The sequence below is a fragment of the Staurois parvus genome, unplaced genomic scaffold (genome assembly GCF_062004578.1).
Source record: "Staurois parvus isolate SC_StPar_1 unplaced genomic scaffold, SC_StPar_1.0 ptg000013l, whole genome shotgun sequence".
In the NCBI taxonomy this organism is placed as follows: Eukaryota; Metazoa; Chordata; class Amphibia; order Anura; family Ranidae; genus Staurois; species Staurois parvus.
The window spans coordinates 11346055-11365081 of NW_028317809.1; the positions used below are offsets into that span (position 1 = coordinate 11346055).

Genomic DNA, 19027 nt, shown 5'->3' on the forward strand with positions numbered 1-19027 from the left:
AATAGCTCTCCACTGGCTTTCCTCTGAACGTTTGCATATAAGCTTGTGGAAAAATTAATTACCCAAACCTCATCTCTGTACAAGCTGACATATGAGGCTAGAGGGAAGTTTGTGTATATAAACAGAACACTGCAGACTCTCTCCTTTTCTTCATAACCAATTCTACACCATAGTTCCATAACTTGTATATTGTCATGACGGCTGTATTTAATATTTGACCAACAACGCTGTGCTCATGGGCCAGGGGCGCACCCGCTGGCCCAGAAGTGCTGTAATTCCGTACAGCGCTAATCACTCACCAGATCCAGGCCAATGATGTTTGATGTGGACCTGCTGATCAGTTGTACTGAATCAGAGGTCTTTCTGTGCCTGTGTTACACAGACACCGGAAATGATGCAATCTTTTCTCCCTGAAGCACAATCCGTTCCAGAGAGAGAAGAAAGCAGATCTACATGAGTCAAAGCACCACACTGATATAATAAAAGCATAGCTAGGTCACATTTAACCCCCTGATTGCCCCCCAGTTAACCCTTACACTGCCGTCACCATTTTTTACTGATCACTGTATCAGTGTTACAGTCAATTTCAGATAGTGTTAGTGTGAGTTAGCATCCCTCCCAGACAGCATCAAATTGCTCGCCACTACATTACCATCACATTTAACCCTTTGATTGCCAGAAACACGCTCACATACACAATAACCCTCCATTGCTAGTATAGTGTCTGAACAGATCAATATCTTTGATCAGATCAGAACTATACCAGTATTCAGAATAGCATAGTGTCCCCAAAAACGCAGCATTAGCAGGATCAGCCCCAACACCTTTCAGCACCTGCATTTAGCCCCTCCCCTCCCCAGTAAGTGCAGTGTCAGTAGATCATTGTCACTTGATACATTGCACATAAAACTGCAGGGTTAGCAAGATCAGGCACTAGTTAACTATACATTTAGTGGCCAAAATGTCCAACGAAAGATACTCTTGTACTCTTGTACTCCCCCTTCCCCCCCTCCCCCAGCAAGTGCAGTGTCAGTAGATCACTGTCACTTGATACATTACACACAAAACTGCAGTGTTCGCAGAATCAGGCCTGATCTCTGTTAGCACTTGCTGGTAAATTTTTTTGTAGAGGTTCAAGCAGTCCCTGACAGCCAGGTGCTCCTTTTCCCGTAAGTTGCACTAGGTATCTATAAATTTAGTGGCCAAAATGTCAATGGAAAGGTACTCTAGTGAAGAGGCCTACAGGATTCTGAGCATGTCAGATGAGAGCGAGGCAAAAGCCTCACTGACAGAATCTGCCTCAGAATGTGAACCTGTAGAAAGCAGCAGCACCCTGACAGATAGCTCAGACAATGGTGTAGAGATCCCTGCTAAGATCAGGCGTACCCGACCCCATTCCCAGGTTGCTGAGGTGGTACAATTGCATGATGATTCTCATATGCAGCAGAGTGCCAGTACTAGTGCAGCCAGCATTTCCGCCAGCTGACCATAGAGCTGATTGGAGACTGGAATTGCTCCAATCATCTCTATAGTATAAGAAACCGGAAGCTACAAGCATTTCATCCTTTTGGTTTTGCCAAATATAAACAGCACCATTTTTAAATTGGGAAAGCATCTGATCATACTGATCTTGGTGTGATCAGATGATTTAAGGACAGAGGAGATATCTAGAGTCTAATAGACCCCTAATTTCTCAGAAAAGAATACCTGTCACTGCCTATTGCTTTCACAGGGGCTATTTACATTCCCTGTGATAACAATAAAAATGATAAAATATTACTAAAAAAAAGAAAAAAATGAAAGGGACAGTATAAAAAAATAAAAATTAAAGCACCCTTGTGCCCTCACGCTCATGCGCAATGGCATACGCAAGCGTCGGTATGTAAACTGCTGTTGCACCATGCAAGTGAGGTACCGCCACAAATGTCAGATCGAGGACAGTAATTTTAGGACTAGGCCTGTGTAAATCTAAAGTGGTAGCCTGTAAAAGCATATCATATTTGGCATCTATTTACTTGGTATAACATCATCACAATTGGTCAATATATTGTGTTTTTGTGCATTACAATTCAAAAAATGTGTATTTTTGAAAAAAAAATGCGTTTGAAAAATCGCTGTGCAAGTATTGCGTGACATAAAAAATTGCAACACCCACCATTTTATTCTGTAGGGCCTCCGCTTTAAAAAAATATATATAATTTTTAGTGGTTCAAAGTAATTTTCTAGCAAGAATACAGATTTTTTTTCATTGGTCTTCAAGTGGTTAGAAGAGTGAGTGATATATGGCATAAGCTTCTAATGCTGGGCATAAAATGCCAGGATAACAACCCCCTCCCCCCACAAATTACCCTTTTTTGGAAAGTAGACACCCAAAACTATTTTCTGAGAGACATGCTGAGAACAGAAGAATTCATTTTTTTTACCACAAGTTTTTGGAAAATGACAATGAAAAATTTTTTTTTTACACAAAGTTGTCATTTAAATGATATATTGCTCACACATTTCATACATTCTGCTACTTCTCCCGAGTATGGGGGTACTACATGTGAGATACTTTTTGACAGTCTAGCCAAGTACAGGTCCCCAAAATCCAATAAGCACCTTCAGGCTTTTAAAGGACTTTATTTCCTCATTACACTTCCTGACTACCTATCACAGTTTTGGAGGCCCTGAAATGCCAGAATAGCACAATCACCCCCCAATTGACCCCTTTTTGGAAAGTAGACACTTTACATACCGTAAAGAAGCTAAGAAGCATGGTGAGTATTTTGAAAATCTCGTTTGTTGCCACAAGTTTTTGGAAAATGAAGAAAGAAAACGAAAACATATTTTTTCCTTTCTTTTTTATATATTTAAACCCTTGTGACAAAAAATGAGGTCTGCAAAATACTCACCATGCCTCTTATTAAATTCCTTGGGGTGTCAACTTTCCAAAAAAAGGGGTCATTTGAGGTTGTGTTATCCTGGCATTTCAGGACCTCCGAAACTGTGATAGGTAGTAAGTAAGTGAAATGAGGAAATTACACACCTTTAGGCTTTCAAGGAGTCATTGGATTTCGAGCTCCTGTATGCCGTTAGGCTCCCTAAATGTTTTGCACAACCGGTATCCCCATACTACAGAGAAGTAGCAGAACTACACCCAAGTAATAGAAGGAAAGCATATATACACTGCTCAAAAATATTAAAGGAACACTTTTTAATCAGAGTATAGCATCAAGTCAATTAAACTCCTGGGATATTGATCTGGTCACTTAAGTAGCAGAGTTGGTTGTTAATCAGTTTCAGCTGCTTTGGTGTAATGAAATTAATAACAGGTGAACTAGATGGGCAACAATGAGATGACCCCCAAAACGGGAATGGTTTTACAGGTGGAGACCACTGACATTTTTTCCTCTGGGAAATGCAGTCCAATTCTAAGAAATATAGTGTCCTGATGCTTCTGACTCCCTTCCCAGTGTGCTTTGTGTCTCTAAATGTTCAGGAATGAAAGGTTAGCTTCTCTATCTCCATCTGGTGGCCAGAATGAGAAATTGCATAACTAATACTCTTACATTATAGTCTATGGATGTCCTGCATGGCTCAATGACAGCATGCATGTTATACCTGCTTTAACCCCTTCTTGCCTGCCCTGGCATTCCTTTAAAAAGTTCTGAATGCCTGGGGGGGGGGGGGGGGGGGCGGGAAGGATTGGTGAACATATGACCACATGATTGGCTGTCACAGTGGTCACGACTGGTCAGCTCGGTCTCTGTGCTGAGATTGTGCAGTAATTACAGAAACATTGCATATGTGCAGGGTGTAGGCGTTAAAGCCATATGTGTTATGGGTTAAATAAAACTGCGGTTGAACAATATCTTTCAGTACTTGAAGCATTTTTAAAAAGACATAACATGGACCCCCCTGCCTTCTGGAGAGTTCTAGATTGTAGTGGGCTGGGTGAGTCAAATAGGCAGCCTGAATATTTATGTGGTTCCAGCCAATCCCTGGGGGAGTGTGCCTAGTAGGTGGCTAGGAGAGTGCATAAATAGACTGAGACCTAGCGCAGATTGGTTCTTATCAAGGAGAAGACGTTCCCGCCTGAAGGGCTGCTGCCTTTCTGGGCAGTTCAGCTGTGCTTTTTCATTTGCTCATTGAGGTCCTAGCTGTGTTAAGGCTGGGAGGCCTATTCTACTGAACTTTGATGGAGCTGACAGAGCTTTATCTGAGGATTTGGTCTGGAGACCTCATGGGATACATGTCTGACTGATTATGGAAGGAGGCATCCAAATATCCAAGGACATTTGTGAGTACAGTAGGGTGTGTGAGATCCCAGTGACTGTGTGCTGCCACTACCTCTCTTGCATCAATATCAGCCTCTGCTTAACCTCCCTAGCGGTCTGATTATGTCAATATTTCTGTGCTCAAAGCAGTACATTTTTTTGCATGGAAATATGTCGGTTTTTTATTGTAGGCCTGTAATTTTTAGGAATAACTCACTGAAATCTGTCCGAACAAGAGTCTAGTAAACATCCCGGGTAGGATAAAATTTGAAACACAAAATCATAAATTATAATATAATAAATAATCATAAAAAATAATATAATAATAATAAATTTAATTCAATAATATAATCAAACCAAAAACACTGAAACTTGAAATAGAGCGCCAAGTTCACACAGCACTGATCTTAGTCGCAAAATCGTTTTCAGTGTCTGATGACGAATTTCCCCACGAATCATTATCACTCAATTCTGCAAGTAGTTCTGATTTACTATTGCTGTTCTTTAGCTGGTCTAAAACCGCTTTTGACCTAAAGGGACGCTTTTTGGACACCATGGACATTTCTCAGTTTCCGGGCAGAAAGAACAGTAAAAATGCAGGCAGGGCACAGGACAAAGCACTAGGGACAAATAGTATGTGAAATGGTTTGATACAGTAATGTTTTACTATGTGATTTTAGTGTGTTGAGTGAATGTCACTTTTAAAATTTTTAAATTTCCCGCCGGTTCCGCCCCCGTACGTCCCGACGCTCGCAGGGACCAGAACCCTGAAGACAGATGCCGGCATCGGCCGGAGGAGATGGCCAGGGATGCTGCAGGAGGGACATCGCGGGAGCGAAGGACAAGGTAAGTGAAACATGGATCCCGGAGCAACGCTGCAGGGTAATCCTGAGTGTAGCTCGGGCTTACCGCTTTTGGTACTGTGCTAGGAAGTTTTGAGAAAGACAAACGTGTCATCAAGTTACTACTTTAGATTACTGGCATATCTCACTGTTACCCTGCACCCCATCCACATTCAAGGTATAATAAAGCATCAAAAAAATTACACCCCTAGACCATTCATTGAGCTGCATATACAGTAGTTTGGGAAGGAAGCGGGACTACTCAGCGGGTCCTTTAGTGGATGAGCACTACATTCATTTAGTTTTTATGTAACGCTGACTGGTGTTACACAACCTAGTCAAAGTGTTTAACCGCTTGCCGACCACATCACCGGTTCTTCCAGGAAGGGGCATGCGCCAGCTGCCCTGACTGTGCTGTGATTAGACAAGCTGATTAATGGGTCCCAGCCAATAATACATGGTCGGGACCCGCTGATTGGTAAAACAGAGGACAGAGCCCTGTGTATGCAAACAACACAGAGCTCTGTCTTGACAACGGGGGTGAGCAGTTTTTTTTCCCCTGCAAAGCAGAAAGTAAAAACTGGCTTTTTCCTTAGTAGAAGAAACACATAGTAAACAGCCAAATCACTATTAGGCACATAGTTAACCCCTTGACTGCCCATAGATGTTAACCTCTTCCCAGTCATTTTCCTTAGAACAGTGTCAGTGTATATTATTGGCATTGATCACTGTATTAGTGTCACTGGTTCCTACAAAGTGTCAGTGTCAGCTTGACTACCGTACTACCACAGTCCCACTATAAGTTAGTGATTGTCACCATTACTAGTATAAAAATAAATAAATAAATAAAAATTCCAATATATATACCATAGTTTGTAGATGCTATAACTTTTGCGCAAACCAATCAATATACACTTATTGGGATTTTTTTTACCCAAAATATATAGCAGAATACATTTTGGCCTAAATGTATGCAGACATTTGATATTTTTTCATTTGTTATTGGATATGTTTTATAACAATGTAAAAAATATAGTTTTTTTAAAAATGTTCAGTCTTTTTTTCATTTCATAATAAAAAATAAAAAACCCAAAGAAAGCTCTATTTGTTTAAAAAAATTATATAAATTTAATTGGAGTATAGTGTTGCATGATTGTGCAATGATCAGTTAAAGTAACGCAGTTTCAAATAGCAACAAATGGCCTGGTCAGGAAGGGGGTAAAATCTTCTGGATGGCAAGTTTTCAAAGACTGTACATGTACTCACTACATAATTCTGGGGGTTTTTATAGTAAAACAAATACGCTCTAATCTTGATTTTCTTTTTTTTAAATGAAAAGCTAGCTGGCATGGGTCCTGTTGACAAAGTGGCCTTGTAATAGCATATAAAGACTGTGCATTCACTACAATGTTTTGGGAGCTACAGTAAGCTTGAGTCATGGCCAGCACCAGCATAAGGCAATTTAGGCAGCTGCCTTTGGGCACCGGGGTGGGGGGTGGTAAAATCCAAATCCCCAGCCACTTGTTGTCCTGTCCTATTTGGATTTTAATACCTGTCTTCCATTCTCCCCAGCAGGCAAACTAAAACGTCCAAGCTGCGCCTGGTAGCAGAGAGGGCGCAGCTTGGAAGTTTTAGTTTGCCTGCTGTTTACTAGGCTGCTGTCAGGAGACAATGGAGAGTGCAGTAGGTAGGCGGGGTGGTGTGCAAGTCCTGCTGTCAGAGCCGACTCACAAGTATACAGAGGAAGGCAGAGTGGTGGGCAGATCCCAGGTGTGTGCAGGGAGGGGTTGGGGCCGGCTGTCAGGCAGGTTCCGGTCAGGAATGGTGGTGTGCGCCTGGCTGTGCAAGGTCAGTCAGCCGAGGGGGTGCTGGTGGAGGGCCCCGGGAGGAGAAGGAGGAAGAGGAGGAGGCCAGGGTGGAGGAAACACCTGCTCTTTGTTGCAGCTGCCACTGGAGATCTAGGTGGAGATATTCTCCTGCCTGCCCATGACACAGCTACCCCTCCTGGCACCAGATCCTCTCCACTGACACCATCTGGAGGAGCCACTGCAAGACTGGTGAGATCTGGGAGGTCACTGCCCCCCTCCTGTGACACTGTCCCCTCCCTGTGACACTGCCCCCCTCTTGTCCCGCTGCCCCTCTCCTGTGACAAGCCCCCCTCCTATCCCGCTGCCTCCCTTCTGTCCCACTGCCCCCCTCCTGTCACGCTTCTCCTTCCTAACACATTGCTTCCCTCTTGTCACGCGGCCCCCCTCTTGTCTCACTCTCCCCTCCTGTCCCACTGCCCCCCTCTCGTCTCACTTTCATCTCCTGTGCCTCTGCCCCCTCTCCTGTCCCACTGCCCCCCTCTTGTCCCACCTCCCCCCTCCAATGACACTGCCCCCTCCCTGTGCCACTGCCCCACTCCTGTCCCACTTCCCCCCCTCCTGTCCCACTGACCCCCTCTTGTCACACTCTCCCCTCCTGTCCCATTGCCCCCTTCCTATCCCGTTGCCCCCCTTCTGTCCCACTGCCACCCTCTTGTCACACGGTCCCCTTCTGTCCCACTGCCCCCATCCTGTGACACTGCCTCCCTCATATCACTCTGCCCCTCACTTGTCTTACTGCCCCCCTCCTTTACCACTGCCCCTCTTGTCACTCTCACCCCTCCTGTCTAACTGCCCCCCCCCCACCTTGTGACACTCTCCTCCTGTCTCACTGCCCCACTCCTGTCCCACTGCCCCCATCCTGTCCCACTGGCCCCATCCTGTCCAACTGGCCCCCTCATCTCACTTCCCCTCCTGTGCCACTGCCCCCTCTCCTGTCCCACTGCCCCCATCTTGTCACACTTTCCCTTCCTGTCCCACTTCCCCCCTCTTGTCCTACTGCTCCCCTCTTGCCCCCCCCCCCCCAGTGACACTGTCCCCTCCCTGTGCCACTGCCCCCCTCCTGTCCCATTTTCACCTCTCCTGTAACACTGCCTCCCTCTTGTCACACTCTCCCCTCCTGTCCCACTGACCCCCTCGTCACATTCTCCCCTCCTGTCCCATTGCGCCCTTCCTTTCCCGATGCCCCCCTCCTGTCACACTGCCCCCTCCTCTCACACTGCCACCCTCTTGTCATGCACTCCCCTTCTGTCCCACTGCCCCCATCGTGTCACACTCCCCCCCCGTCCTGCCCCACTGCCCCCATCGTGTCACACTCCGCCCCCTCCTGCCCCACTGCTCCCCTCTTGTCCCACTCCCCCATCCTGTGACACTGCCTCCCTCATGTCCCACTGCCCCTCACTTGTCTTACTGCCCCCCCTCCTGTCCCACTGCCCCTCAGTTGTCTTACTGCCCCCCCTCCTGTCCCACTGCCCCTCACTTGTCTTACTGCCCCCCCTCCTGTCCCACTGCCCCTCCTCTTGTCACTCCCACCCCTCATGTCCAACTGCCCCTCCCCCCACCTTGTGACACTCTCTCCTCCTGTCCCACTGCCACCCTCCTGTGACACTGTCTTCCTCTTCTCTACCCTCTTATCTCACTGCCCCCCTCCTGTCCCACTGCCCCTTTCCTTTCCCGCTGTCCCCCTCCTGTCATGTTGCCCCCTCCTGCCACACTGCCACTCTGTCACACTGTCCCCCTCTTGTTCCACTTCCCCCTCTTGTCACACACTCCCCTCCTTTCTCACTGCCCCCTTCTCACTGCCCCCATCCTGTCCCACTGTCTTCCTCTTCTCACACTCTACCCTCCTGTCACACTTGCCCCCTCCTGTCACACTTGCCCCCCTCCTGTCACACTTGCCCCCCTTCTTTTCTCCTGTGTAGACAAAAATCCTTGCACCAACCCTTGCTCTAATATTGATTTACAGTTGCAAAATAAAATATGTGAACCCCTTGGGATTATGTGGAGTTTTGCATGAATTGGGCATAAAATGTGCTCTGAACATCATCTAAGTCACAAAAAAAGAACACAGTCTGCGGAACATAATACTACACAAACATTAGCTCTTGCCATGGTTTAATTGCACATAACATGTAAACATTCACAGTGCAGGGAGGAAAACGTATGTGAACCTTTGGTCTTAATAACTGGTTGACCCTCCTTTGGCAGCAATAACCTCAACCAAACGTTTCCTGTAGTTGCAGATCAGACCTGCACAACGATCTGGAGTAATTTTGGACTACTCCTCTTCACAAAACTGTTTCAGTGTAGCAATATTCTTGGGATGTCTGGTGTGAATCGCTATCTTAAGCTCACGCCACAGCATTTCAATAGGGTTGAGGTCAGGACTCTGACTGGGCCACTCCAGAAGGCGTATTCTGTGCTGTTGAAGCCATTGTTTTGTTGAATACTTTTTCTTGCAACTGTATTTTTTTTTTATTAAAAGCTGGCTGACATGGGACCTGTTGACAAAGAGGCCAAGTCAAATTTAAAATCTGTACACGTACTCACTATGATATTTGGGGGTCTTTTTCAACTATGTAAATAAATACACTCCGTTGCCGATTTCTTCATGAAAAAAGTGGATGCTGTGGGTCCCGTTCAAAATGCTGCCTAGTACAAATGTTTAAATACTATGCTGGTAGTCACAATGGGATAGATTTACTAAAGGCAAATAGACTGTGCACTCTGCAAGTGCACATGCACTCATTTTAGCCAGACCTTAGTAAATGTGGTGAAGCTCTGCTGATTTCCATCATCCAATCATGTGCAAGAAAAAATGCAATTTTTTTATTTTCAATGTACCTGACTGTGTATTCGTTACAAAGTAAAGATTCAGCACATTTACTAAGCTCTGAAAAAAATGAGTGCATCTGCACTTCCAAAGTGCACAGTCTTTTGCTTTTAGTAAATCCACCCCAATGTTTTGGTTTTCATTTTTTTGTACTGACTGTGCATGGAGTCAGTACAATATTTTGGACTTTTTCATGTGAAAAAAAACTCATTTTGATTTGATTGTGAAACTATGAGCTACAAAAGCACCTCACATAGTGGACTGGACAGGGTTTCTAGCTTTTTTCAGTCAAATAGTACATTCATTCTGATTTTTTTTAATAGAACCTGCTTGGCAGTGAGCTGGGAAAGAGCTGGAAGGAAGGTGTGAGGAGAAAGCTGAGCAGAATGCCGGGGGACTGGACCAGGCCACAAAGTGAGAGAGCAGAGAAAAAGGAAGGAATAGCCAACCACTGACAGAATTTGGAGAACTACACTGTCGGCTGGTGACCCGGAGTGCTACAGCAGCTAGTGAACTACGCAGGAGGAATTGCAGGACCGCTGAGGGCCCCCCATCTACAGCGGGACCACCAGTGACTGGGATAACACCACAGATTGGGTGAGAGAGTCCCAATCTCCAGCCAATTAAGTTGTCACTGACTTTTTACTGAATCAGCCATTCTCTAGTTACTGCCATTGTTCACAAGTAATACAAGTTGAGGCCTAGTTCATCCAGCCTATTAGCAAACACATCTCTAACATAATCCACTCATTAGGGCCTACTGCAGTAGGCACTCTCTGCAGGCCAAGCCACACCACTGTTCCCACTGCAATTGGGACACTTGTCAATGTTGCCATTTGCTACTGCAGCTAAAGCAAGCCATAGACGTTTTTTTTTAAAAGTCGTAAATCGGTTGTTCAGACAACCGACGTTGCCACTAATTAAAAAAAAAAGTTGGCGGGTTTTAGTCCTGTCTACGGCCGTCAATTAATATAATAGCGGTGTCCCTGCATAGAGACCCGCTATTATAATTGACAGAAGAAATAGATTATGCAGAAGAAGAAGAAGAAGAGAAACAACATTGTATCTATTTGTACTTGAATAGAAACATCTGTATCCGAAATGCATACAAATAGATACAATGTTGCAACTTTTCTCTTCTCCATCTTCTTCTGCAAAATCTATTTCATCTTCTCCTCTTTTCTTCTATTCTTCTTCTTGATATTCTATTTCTTCTTCTCCGTCAAAATCTATTTCTTCTATTTCTTCTTTTCTTTATAGTCAATTTATTGTCAAATCAGCCAGAAGAACAGCCGATTTGACCATAAATTACCACGAAAATCGGCCGATCTAACAAATCGTCCCAGGATTTTCCACCTTGGACGATTTTCAAAATCTCTTAAAATTAAGAAAAACGGCCATTTTTCCCCACTAACGGTACAAATAAAATGATAAAAAAAAAATCGGCCGATAATTCGGCAAGGAAATCTATGACACACACAGTGACACAGTGCAGCTCAGTCTTCCCCCCTCCCCCCCTTCTCTGCTCAGAATTTGATTGACAGCAGCAGGAGCCAATGGCTGAGCTTCTTGTAAGAGGAGAGAGAAAAGAAGCACTGCTGCAGATAGGCACAGCGCTGGATTGAGATCGGGCTCAGGTAAGTATTTAGAGAGGGGGGAGCTGATGTGGAAAGGTTTTTTATCCTAATGCAGAGCATACAAAAAACCTTTTACCTTTACAACCACTTTAATCACATACACATCTGGCAGCCTCTGTTTGCAGTATAGTCAGCCAATAGGGATATTAAAGTGTTATAAAACCCATAACAGTAAAATCAGTCTGTATACGCAGTAAAACATGCTTGCTATACTCACCGTGGAACCTAAGGGGTTAATCCTCTGCATTGTGTAAAAAGGCTGTTTGATCCTGAGTTATCTGATCCTCCCCTTCTTTCAGGGTCCCCCTCTTATCTCCTGATAAGACATATCATATGGAGACACTCTGCACATGCTCAGTTTGGTGTGTATTGCAAGAGAAGTTGTTTTTTTTCTTGGGAGAGAGCCTGTGATCAGCACAGGGCCAATCAGAGTGAGGTCAGAGGTTCTGCATCCTCCTAGAGCAAAATGAGAACTCCTCCTACAAGCTTTAACTAGTGCTCAGCTGGACACTGATTGAAGTCACAGGACTGCTATATGCTGCTGATGGTATTTAACTGTTTGTATTTACTAAAATAATTGCACTTCCATGTTGTGCGTACTGTGGGAGACCAGGTATAGTGAATGCAGGGTCATGGGTTTAGTAACAATTGAAGACCCATTCAAACCACTACACTGTAGTAATGTACTTTACATGGGTTTGTACTTTGTGCTACCATTCCTTGGAAACTTAAAACACCTCCACAATGCACATGTAGTGCATTGTGCAGTGTGCTGTGAAAAATGCAGCCTGCAATATTTTTTGGTGTGAATGGACTCTAATGCCGACCATAGACGGGTCGAAAATCGGCTGATTAGTGGGTTAATTGGTTGGTCGTTTTTTGGGGGTTTTTGCACATTTTTTTTATTGGGCATGTTGGAAAATTTGCGGCCGATTTTGACGATCGTCCGATTTTCCCGGCATGATCCGTGGCCTCAAAGAAGAAAAAAAGATAAAAGAAAAAGAAGAAGAAGAATTCCAGTCCCCTTTATATTTTATATGAATAAGTCTTGCGGTTGCAACAAATGTATCCATTTGTATCCAAATAAAAACATCTGTATCCAAATAATGTATTACAATGTTTTTATTTGGATACAAATGGATACATTTGTTGCAACCACAAGGCTTTTTCATATAAAATATAATAGCGGACCGGAATTCTTCTTCTTCTTGCTGTCACATTGTATGGTGTGCTCCCCTGTCTCTGCAAGGAACAGAAGTTATGGGGTCAATGCCGGCCATAGACGGCTTAATGCCGGCTGTAGACAGGACGAAAATCGACTGATTTTTTTTAACATTGGTGGTAACATCAGCCGATCGAACGACTGATTTTTTGGGGGTTTTTTTGTTTTCTTTTTTAAATCGGTCGATTTTCGATCCGTCTATGGACTGCATAAGAGGTAGCTTGAAAGTGTACACAAAACACAAAAACAAAAGCTGCAGGATGTTAAAACCAACACAAGATGGCACTGTCCTGCAAATTCAGTGACACATTCTGCAGAGCAGCCCCATGGATCTTGTATGCTGAATCGCAGGACTTTGCCTGGGAGCAATGTATCAGAGGATTACATTTCCCAGAAGTGCTGACATGTGGGCGGGGGCAGATATATACAGAAGCCCAGGAGACAGGGCAGGAAGTGAGAGAGCTGGAGAGAGGAAGCAGAGAGAGAGTTGTGCTGACTTCCGGAGATCCGGACCAGGCTGCAGAGTCAGAGAGAGGAGAGGGAAGGAGGAGCCGCTGACCTCTGACCTTGCCACCATGTTTAGCGAGACAGTCTGCCAGCAGGGTAACACAGAACACAGTGACTAGACAGAACGCTGCAGGTGAGGCCATAGAACCTGTTGGGGCCCCCATCTGCTGAGAGAGAGAGAGAGAGACACAGCCAAGACCTGCTGGAAGCCACTAATCGGGTGAGAGAGTCCCATACACCAGTTAAGCAAGAGAACACTGACATTCTCCTCATACCTGATATTTTACCTGCACACAGTTGTGGACATTACATTCAGTTAACACGTGTGGCGGCCTAGTTTCCATAGCCACTACTGCTGAACACATTTGCAGCACAGTCAAATCATCAGAGCTGATCGCAGTGCCTTAATGCTGAGTTCACATGACCGCAGTCCCGCCTGGTCTAAGGCATTAGTGAGCACATATACAAATAAGTCCCCCCACGTAAAGGACAATTTGGGTCCGCCACACTTCTGTGTGGTGCAGGAGATACATAAAACTTGGCTCAGACAGGCGATCCAATATAAAAACTCTGCTCAGAGGTGCAGGGGATCCAGTATAACACACTGCTCAGATGTACAGGGTATCCAGTATAACACACCGCTCAGAGGTAGAGGGGATCCAGTATAACACACCACTCAGAGGTACAGGGGATCCAGTATAACACATCACTCAGAGGTACAGGGGATCCAGTGTAACACACCGCTCAGAAGTACAGGGGATCCAGTGTAACACACCGCTCAGAGGTACAGGGGATCCAGTGTAACACACCGCTCAGAGGTACAGGGGATCCAGTGTAACACACCGCTCAGAGGTACAGGGGATCCAGTGTAACACACCGCTCAGAGGTACAGGGGATCCAGTGTAACACACCGCTCAGAGGTACAGGGGATCCAGTGTAACACACCGCTCAGAGGTACAGGGGATCCAGTGTAACACACCGCTCAGAGGTACAGGGGATCCAGTGTAACACACCGCTCAGAGGTACAGGGGATCCAGTGTAACACACCGCTCAGTGGTACAGGGGATCCAGTGTAACACACCGCTCAGAGGTACAGGGGATCCAGTGTAACACACCGCTCAGAGGTACAGGGGATCCAGTGTAACACACCGCTCAGAGGTACAGGGGATCCAGTGTAACACACCGCTCAGAGGTAAAGGGGATCCAGTGTAACACACCGCTCAGAGGTACAGGGGATCCAGTGTAACCCACCGCTCAGAGGTACAGGGGATCCAGTGTAACCCACCGCTCAGAGGTACAGGGGATCCAGTGTAACCCACCGCTCAGAGGTACAGGGGATCCAGTGTAACACACCGCTCAGAGTTACAGGGGATCCAGTGTAAAACACCGCTCAGAGGTACAGGGGATACAATATAGCACACCGCTCAGAGGTACAGGGGGTCCAGTGTAACACACTGCTCAGAGGTACAGGGGATCCAGTGTAACACACTGCTCAGAGGTACAGGGGATCCAGTGTAACACACTGCTCAGAGGTACAGGGGATCCAGTGTAACACACTGCTCAGAGGTACAGGGGATCCAGTGTAAAACACTGCTCAGAGGTACAGGGGATCCAGTGTAAAACACTGCTCAGAGGTACAGGGGATCCAGTGTAAAACACTGCTCAGAGGTACAGGGGATCCAGTGTAAAACACTGCTCAGAGGTACAGGGGATCCAGTGTAAAAACACTGCTCAGAGGTACAGGGGATCCAGTGTAAAAACACTGCTCAGAGGTACAGGGGATCCAGTGTAAAACACTGCTCAGAGGTACAAGGGATCCAGTGTAACACACTGCTCAGAGGTACAGGGGATCCAGTGTAACACACTGCTCAGAGGTACAGGGGATCCAGTGTAACACACTGCTCAAAGGTACAGGGGATCCAGTGTAACACACTGCTCAGATGTACTGGGGATCCAGTGTAACACACTGCTCAGACGTACTGGGGATCCAGTGTAACACACTGCTCAGATGTACAGGGCAGGAGTGGACTGAAAACTCATGGGGCCCCCGGGCAATAGGGGATCATGGGAACCCTGTGTCCTTGAGTGTCCAACACTCTAAAAAGCCTATAAAAAAGGTACCAGGGGCATTTCATGGGGCCCCCTACTGACCCCGGGCCCTCGGGCAGTGCCCGAGTGCTCGAATGGTCAGTCCGCCCCTGGTACAGGGGATCCAGTACTAAACACTGCTCAGATGTACAGGTGATCCAGTATAAAACACTGCTCAGATGTACAGGGGATCCAGTACAAAACACTGCTCAGATGTACAGGAGAACCAGTGTAAAACATTGCTCAGATGTACAGGGATCCAGTGTAACACACTGCTTAGATGTACAGGGGATCCATTGTAAAACACTGCTCAGAGGTACAGGGATCCAGTATAAAACACCGCTCAGAGATACAGGGGATCCAGTGTAAAACACGGCTCAGATGTACAGGGGATCCGGTATAAAACACTGCTCAGACGTACAGGGGATCCGGTATAAAACACTGCTCAGAGGTACAGGGGATCCGGTATAACACACTGCTCAGAGGTACAGGGGATCCAGTATAAAGCACTGCTCAGATGTATAGGGGACCCAGTGTAACACTGCTCAGATGTACAGGGGACCCAGTGTAACACACTGCTCAGATGTACAGGGGACCCAGTGTAACACTGCTCAGATGTACAGGGGACCCAGTGTAACACACTGCTCAGACGTACAGGGGACCCAGTGTAACACACTGCTCAGACGTACAGGGGACCCAGTATAAAACACTGCTCAGACGTACAGGGGACCCAGTATAACACACTGCTCAGACGTACAGGGGACCCAGTATAAAACACTGCTCAGACGTACAGGGGACCCAGTGTAACACACTGCTCAGACGTACAGGGGACCCAGTGTAAAACACTGCTCAGACGTACAGGGGACCCAGTGTAACACACTGCTCAGACGTACAGGGGACCCAGTATAAAACACTGCTCAGATGTACAGGGGACCCAGTGTAAAACACTGCTCAGATGTACTGGGGACCCAGTGTAACACACTGCTCAGATGTACAGGGGACCCAGTGTAACACACTGCTCAGATGTACAGGGGACCCAGTGTAACACTGCTCAGATGTACAGGGGACCCAGTGTAACACTGCTCAGACGTACAGGGGACCCAGTGTAACACTGCTCAGACGTACAGGGGACCCAGTGTAACACACTGCTCAGACGTACAGGGGACCCAGTGTAACACACTGCTCAGACGTACAGGGGACCCAGTGTAAAACACTGCTCAGATGTACAGGGGACCCAGTGTAACACTGCTCAGATGTACAGGGGACCCAGTGTAACACTGCTCAGATGTACAGGGGACCCAGTGTAACACTGCTCAGACGTACAGGGGACCCAGTGTAAAACACTGCTCAGATGTACAGGGGACCCAGTGTAACACACTGCTCAGACGTACAGGGGACCCAGTGTAACACACTGCTCAGACGTACAGGGGACCCAGTATAAAACACTGCTCAGATGTACAGGGGACCCAGTGTAAAACACTGCTCAGATGTACAGGGGACCCAGTGTAACACACTGCTCAGATGTACAGGGGACCCAGTGTAACACACTGCTCAGATGTACAGGGGACCCAGTGTAACACACTGCTCAGACGTACAGGGGACCCAGTGTAACACACTGCTCAGACGTACAGGGGACCCAGTGTAACACTGCTCAGATGTACAGGGGACCCAGTGTAACACTGCTCAGACGTACAGGGGACCCAGTGTAACACACTGCTCAGACGTACAGGGGACCCAGTATAAAACACTGCTCAGACGTACAGGGGACCCAGTATAACACACTGCCCAGACGTACAGGGGACCCAGTGTAACACACTGCTCAGACGTACAGGGGACCCAGTATAAAACACTGCTCAGACGTACAGGGGACCCAGTATAAAACACTGCTCAGACGTACAGGGGACCCAGTATAACACACTGCTCAGACGTACAGGGGACCCAGTATAAAACACTGCTCAGACGTACAGGGGACCCAGTGTAACACACTGCTCAGACGTACAGGGGACCTAGTGTAACACACTGCTCAGATGTACAGGGGACCCAGTGTAAAACACTGCTCAGATGTACAGGGGACCCAGTGTAACACACTGCTCAGATGTACAGGGGACCCAGTGTAACACTGCTCAGATGTACAGGGGACCCAGTGTAACACTGCTCAGACGTACAGGGGACCCAGTGTAACACACTGCTCAGACGTACAGGGGACCCAGTATAAAACACTGCTCAGACGTACAGGGGACCCAGTGTAACACACTGCTCAGACGTACAGGGGACCCAGTGTAAAACACTGCTCAGATGTACAGGGGACCCAGTGTAACACTGCTCAGATGTACAGGGGACCCAGTGTAACACACTGCTCAGACGTACAGGGGACCCAGTGTAAAACACTGCTCAGATGTACAGGGGACCCAGTGTAACACACTGCTCAGACGTACAGGGGACCCAGTGTAACACACTGCTCAGACGTACAGGGGACCCAGTATAAAACACTGCTCAGATGTACAGGGGACCCAGTGTAAAACACTGCTCAGATGTACAGGGGACCCAGTGTAACACACTGCTCAGATGTACAGGGGACCCAGTGTAACACACTGCTCAGACGTACAGGGGACCCAGTGTAACACTGCTCAGACGTACAGGGGACCCAGTATAAAACACTGCTCAGACGTACAGGGGACCCAGTATAACACACTGCTCAGACGTACAGGGGACCCAGTGTAACACTGCTCAGACGTACAGGGGACCCAGTGTAAAACACTGCTCAGACGTACAGGGGACCCAGTGTAACACACTGCTCAGACGTACAGGGGACCCAGTGTAAAACACTGCTCAGATGTACAGGGGACCCAGTGTAACACACTGCTCAGACGTACAGGGGACCCAGTATAAAACACTGCTCAGATGTACAGGGGACCCAGTGTAAAACACTGCTCAGATGTACAGGGGACCCAGTGTAACACACTGCTCAGATGTACAGGGGACCCAGTGTAACACTGCTCAGATGTACAGGGGACCCAGTGTAACACTGCTCAGACGTACAGGGGACCCAGTGTAACACTGCTCAGACGTACAGGGGACCCAGTGTAACACACTGCTCAGACGTACAGGGGACCCAGTATAAAACACTGCTCAGACGTACAGGGGACCCAGTATAACACACTGCTCAGACGTACAGGGGACCCAGTGTAACACACTGCTCAGACGTACAGGGGACCCAGTGTAACACACTGCTCAGACGTACAGGGGACCCAGTGTAACACACTGCTCAGACGTACAGGGGACCCAGTATAACACACTGCTCAGACGTACAGGGGACCCAGTATAAAACACTGCTCAGACGTACAGGGGACCCAGTATAACACACTGCTCAGACGTACAGGGGACCCAGTATAACACACTGCTCAGATGTACAGGAGATCCAGTGTTTGGTGTAATATTGTTATGCTGTGTGGTTCCAGCAGCACTTCTCTCCTTGACTTGTCCCTGTCACACAGCCCCTCCCTTCCCTGGCTCTCCTCCTTCCCAATTGTATATTGAGCCCACCCCCTCCCCCTTAACCCCACCTTGCTGGCCCCTACCCTGGTCTCTCCCCCCCCCCCCCCAAATCTCCCTTCTTGCAGTTCTGTGCGGAGGGTTTTATGTTCCCTGACATTTGTCTGTGCTTTTCTCGGCACTCCTCTCATCCTCACTCTCCTCCCTTCTTGCTTCCTTCACAGCTGCGGGCCCTATTCTGAGTAAGGTGAGAGACCCCCCTTTAAGATGATTAACTTATCT

The 19027-nt window shown here is 47.1% G+C and overlaps 1 protein-coding gene across 3 annotated transcripts in view; it reads left to right on the plus strand.

The window, feature by feature from the left end:
* Positions 1-18835: 18835 nt before the first annotated feature.
* Positions 18836-19027, plus strand: part of LOC149473603 (ceramide synthase 2-like) — a 174750-nt gene continuing 174558 nt past the window's right edge. For all 3 annotated transcript variants that reach the window (XM_089675632.1, XM_089675641.1, XM_089675650.1), the window contains exon 1: positions 18836-18992. The gene's annotated coding sequence lies outside the window, so the exon portion shown is untranslated. The remainder of the gene's footprint in view (positions 18993-19027) is intronic.